The sequence below is a fragment of the Festucalex cinctus genome, chromosome 5 (assembly GCF_051991245.1).
Source record: "Festucalex cinctus isolate MCC-2025b chromosome 5, RoL_Fcin_1.0, whole genome shotgun sequence".
NCBI classification, from domain to species: Eukaryota; Metazoa; Chordata; class Actinopteri; order Syngnathiformes; family Syngnathidae; genus Festucalex; species Festucalex cinctus.
Genome location: NC_135415.1, coordinates 28,423,401 through 28,428,724, shown reverse-complemented (window position 1 = coordinate 28,428,724; position 5,324 = coordinate 28,423,401). Strand labels below are relative to the sequence as shown.

The window sequence follows — 5,324 nt, the reverse complement described above, 5'->3', positions numbered from 1 at the left end:
GTGAAGAATGATGTAAATAGTTCACATATGACGTAATCATAGGGCTTATGTTCATCCCCCAGGTCTCAATGTGCAACGGACACTGAAAAGGTCTCTTTCCAGTGTGATCTAAAATGTTTTGTTTTTTGTCTCGTAATACATTTGAGGAAATACTGTAATAATTTAGTACTAAGAAAGCAAGTTGCCCTTTTACTTCCCAGCTCCTGCTTTCAGATTTATTACAACTAAAAATGTTAAGTCCCCTGTGCCAATGTCCCAAACACGAACAAACGTGCTTTTTTTCAATAAACAAACACATGATTGATTCGCCTTGTTCAAACATAGAGTAGCTTAAATTTATTTTGCTTTTGAGGTAATCTAGCAGTTTTGAAATTCATAAAAAAATATGCAAATATTTGGGTCAAGAAACAAAAAGACCAATCAATCGAAATGGGGTCAGAATTGGTGAATCCTTTGATCAATTAAGTGTCTAAGACCTTGCTGAAATATAATAAAGGCTGAAGATTGTCTGGCGGACCCCGAGCGAGACATACTGTTTGATCTTCTGTTATTAGCCCTTCACGAAAGATGTGTATTATTTTTAACACAGTAGAAGAACCGTGTGATTTTGAGAGAGAAGATACCCTTCCTTTAGTGTGAGACGACCACAAAAGGAGAAATTTAAAAGTGTAATAAAATAGATGGAGTAATTCTGCTCTCTGTCTTTTTCATCTTCCCACTCACAGCTGCCACCTCTGCGGGAACAGAACATCTTGTGCTGAGAGGTGACATTTCAGATTTTATCTTGACGAGATGTGGTAAAGACCGTTTAAGTGAATGAACATCACAACATTTCACTCTGTCATATTATTATTAATAAAATATAGTGCCATGAAAGTCACAGGCTTTATATCGTATACGGTTATTTAATGTATTGTTCTCTTCATCTTCATCGGCGTTCATTTTGAACCATTCTTCACTCTCTCCCCCTCTTTATCGTCATCAATCTTCCAATGTCCTGGCCTCATTTTATTCTTTCACCATAACAATATTTTATCTTTTCTATTATCACTACCACTGTCTGTGCCTCTATCACTTACCGCGACTCGTAATTCTACTTAAACATTCCTGTTACATCTTCTTTCCTTCCTCCTCATTGACCCCCCACAGCTCAGCTCCAGTCTTTGTTTTCATCATCACCCTCATCATCTCCCTAACTATCCCCGCAGTGCAATTTTTTTTTTTGTACGTGTGAGATGTGAGCGACTCTTTAAAAGCTTTATGCTAATTCCGCTGAAGCGTTACAGCGAGTGGACCAATTTCAGAAGTGCTTGGCCACATTTTATTACAAGTCATAATCCCAAGGTCAGTCGTGTCAACGGAAAGAGGCGAGAGCATACATAAGAGCAGCACGGCCAATTTTCATTCCGCTTTAGCTCCTTTTGTTTCCTGTTCATTAATACAATATGCAGTGCTCCAACTCAACGTAATACATTCTCAAGGCTCAAAAGTCAAGCACTGTCTTGTCTTCGTAGTTCAACATTTGTTCTGCGACAGGAGCATTGATGCACCTGAATGAGCATGGCAGACAAATATTTGAAATTTATAGTATAACAAGTAGTTTCAGCACGTATTTTTTCTAACCTTAAGTAACACAATTTTTTTTTTTTATCTTTCTGATAATTATATCCCTTTAAGTCAGTCGTGTTTTATTAGTTTTAGTTCTTAAATAAAAGCTTAGTTTTAGTTTAGTTGGTTTCAGTATTAGTTTTAGTTTTTTGCTTTTTTTTTTAATGTGTATTACTTGTGCGCAATATTTAAAAAATACCATGGGCGCGGCGTCATTATTCCGGTTTATATCAAAATAAATCTACTAAAAATCACATTTAAAATCATCCCAAAAGGCTCATGCATTAAATTAATTCCCAAAGACTAAAACGAAGGACATTTTTGATATAATTATAGTTAGTTTTATTTTAGTTAGTTTTGTAAACATAAAATGGAGTTTCAGTTAGTTTTTTTTTTTTTTAAAAAAAGCATCTTCTCTTTTATTTTATTTTGTTAACGAAATTGTTGTTTTGAATTTTAGTTTTTTCGTTAGTTTTAGTTAACTAAAATAACCTTTAATAGCACCTGTGTGTTTAACACCCTCCCTTCTTACTTTGACCATCTCCAAACATTTTTGTTTTTATTTGATTTGAACTGAGTCAAATGCCATTTTTAGCATATGTCGCGGGCCACTAAAAAAAATGGACGGCGGGCCGCAAATGGCCCCCAGGCCGTAGTTTGGACACCCCTGCGTTAAGTTGTTAGATGCTTCAATTATGAACTTTAAAATTGAAAGCTTGACAGCCACGATGTAGATATTTCTTCAGCAGGAATCTTTTGACGACTTGTCAACACTTTCTAAAAGAAGAAGAAAAAAATAAATGAATTGAAGACCGCCTGTTTTTCTCGTGCTCATTCTGGTTCCCTCCTGACAGTGGGTTTAATGTTGCCAAAAATATTACCAGTGCTAGAATGCAGATGTCGTAGAAAGTCAAAATACTGTACAATCACACATTACATGATAAGTAGATGATGTTTTTTAAAGTCTTGTACCTTGTAACAATTAAACAGATTTTTTTGACTAAAAAATAAAATAAAATAATCATGCAACCTTCAATTCAGGATGTACCTCCGCTTCTCATCCAAAGACAACTGGAATAGGCTCCAGCAAATTCCCCACCCTGACGAGGATACATAAGTGGTGGAACAGAGAAAGGATGCATGGATCATCATACAAAGCAAAACTAAAATTGACAAGACAGTGAGTTTTGGTCTAGTTGTTTTTAATTACAATTAGGGCAGCAGAAATGTGGAAACCAGTAAAGCAAAATATTACTGATCAGCACTGATGCACATTAGCATTATCAGGACTGCCAAGGCTTAACAAAGCTGAAGCAATTTCCAAGAGTTTTTAATCATTTCTACCTCATGTGCGACATTTGCAAATACGGACTTTACATACATACAAAGCATACTGTAGAAACATCTCTCAACTTTTTTGGCTCAATTTTTTTTATGCTACTGGAATTTATATTCTCTCATTTGTCTGGTTTAATCTCTGCAAGGGGTACTTTAAAGGGGTGCAGAGCCCCTGCAGCCACACTGCAAGAATAGACAACATACTGTGTAGTCCTGACAAGTGCGTCTATGTGTTATTTATATGCCATATGGCAGTAGTTTTGTCCTCAAATGTGGAAACCGCAAACTGCACCTCCTCACTTGTGCATTATCTACATACGTATTACAAACGTTGACAAAATTATTGGCACCCCTAAGTTAAGGAAAGAAAAACAGTAGTGACATATATAACACACTCTGACAAGAGTTTAAAAAAAAAAAGAAAGTACTTTTGTATTTATACAATACCAATACTTACTTTAGGATCTATCAATATTTGGCTCGCTCTTCACAGCCCGATTAAGCTGTGCTTAGTTAGCATTGAGAGTAAGTGTAGGTTTATAGGGTGTTAGCTAGGATACCTTTAAAGGTACAAGAAATTAAGCAACAGATATATTTACCTGAAAGGCAGGCTAAAAACTGAGACAGTGACGCTGTCCATCGTTCGACAGTTCAACTTGGCTAGGAGAAAACTTCTGTGCGCATGCGCTCTAAACTGCAGCGTCAACTAACCCAGGCTAAAATATTAATCTTGTACTGCCACCTACTGACCAAAGTGAGTACTTTTCATTTTATATAATGGAACCAGAAGAGACACGTAGTACATAGAAGTACTTAAAATTCTTGACTCCATAAAAACAACACTACTATAGTGGGCATTACATGTGCAAAGGCACTAAAAAGATGGAGGAATTTTTGTCTTTCTGTCAATGTTTTTTTTTTGGCCACCTTAATAACCACCATCTTAAAATGAGTGAATGATCTTTGTGACTATATCTGATAAATGTAAGCTCTAATCTCCCGAGATAACTCTTTCCTTCGCATCCTCTGTGCCACGTTATTTAGTACAGTACATACCACGTCACCAAACAGCACAGTGACTACTTTGTCACCTTTTAAATATGCTGATTAATGCTTTATAAATTCGAAAACACCTGTGATGCTCATTACGGGACACACCTTGTTTGAACATGTGGTCAAATTATCCTTTCTAAGGCTTCCATATTTTTTGTCCAAGCCTATTTCACAAGTTTGTTTTTTAAAATATTTATGATGAACCACAATTAAAATCAATGTCTGATTTTTCTTTTTTTGTGGATGACAGAGTGAGTGAGAAAGAGAGAGAGATTGTTTCATGTTATCAAAACGCATGCGTGCATGACATTTCACTGGCCTGTCACATACTCAATACGTACTCAATACTAAAATGCGCTACAGAAGAAACGGTCTGATTTACTGAAGCTGATTGAATAACTGGGCACTTTGGTAAAAGGGATCTTTTTCGATCATGTCAAACTTATTTGAGATGACAAAAACGAAAATTATGTAGACAGTATCATCTAATCAAAAAGCAATTAAGGAATTTCTGAACGATCCGGGGGCTGACTCGAGACAGTCACAAGAAGGAGTCATGCCATATTTCTTATGACTAAACTCCTTTCAATTTTCCATTTGCTTGTGTTAGGCTTATTTCAATTGGTGCAATTTTTCAGCTGTCCCAAAGTTTTAAATGTAATGTTACACCGGATAGGCAAATACATTGAATTCCCGAGCATTTGTGATAAGTTAAATCAAACCAAAAAAATGGCTTTCATGCGTTTTTACTGGCTTTTAAAAAATTATTGGATTTTGTTTCTGTAACTCAGCATATGTTTTTCTTCCACTACCACCTACAATAAATAAATAAATAAATAAATAAATACATAATAACATAATAATAATAATAATAATAATAATAATAATAATAATAATATTCTTATGATGATGAAAACACTGTTAAATAGTGGCTAAAATTATTATTCAGTATGAATTTTCATCAACATTTACTTAGGTTGTTTTTTTTTCAAATCCCTTCCCACGTCTTGGTTGCGCACTGTTCTTTTCATGTTATACCACGCTTACATTGACTGCTGCTTACATCTCCCACTGTCTTTACCCCTTGTGGTTTTGTTAGCTCTCCATCTACTTTGTACTTTATTCTACTTCATCTTCCCTTTCAGAAGTAAACTGCAGCTGGAGACCAACAACACCAAAGCGCCAGGGCCAGCCTATTTAGGCCACTGTACAAACACGTGCTCTTCAAGTGCTCTCAAATAGCAACTCAGTGATATTGTAGGTGCTCAAGCACTCAAAGGAAAAGCTACAGATGAGTGTAATTAACGTCTCCTTTATTTATTTTT

At 35.6% G+C, this 5,324-nt stretch overlaps 1 long non-coding RNA gene across 1 annotated transcript; it reads right to left on the bottom strand.

The window, feature by feature from the left end:
* Positions 1-2,267: 2,267 nt before the first annotated feature.
* LOC144019520 (uncharacterized) lies at positions 2,268-4,537 on the bottom strand. The gene is made up of 3 exons (XR_013283695.1): positions 3,546-4,537; positions 2,639-2,708; positions 2,268-2,385 (listed from the first exon to the last, which is right to left on the bottom strand). It is a non-coding gene; the product is annotated as an uncharacterized LOC144019520 (long non-coding RNA).
* Positions 4,538-5,324: the final 787 nt, after the last annotated feature.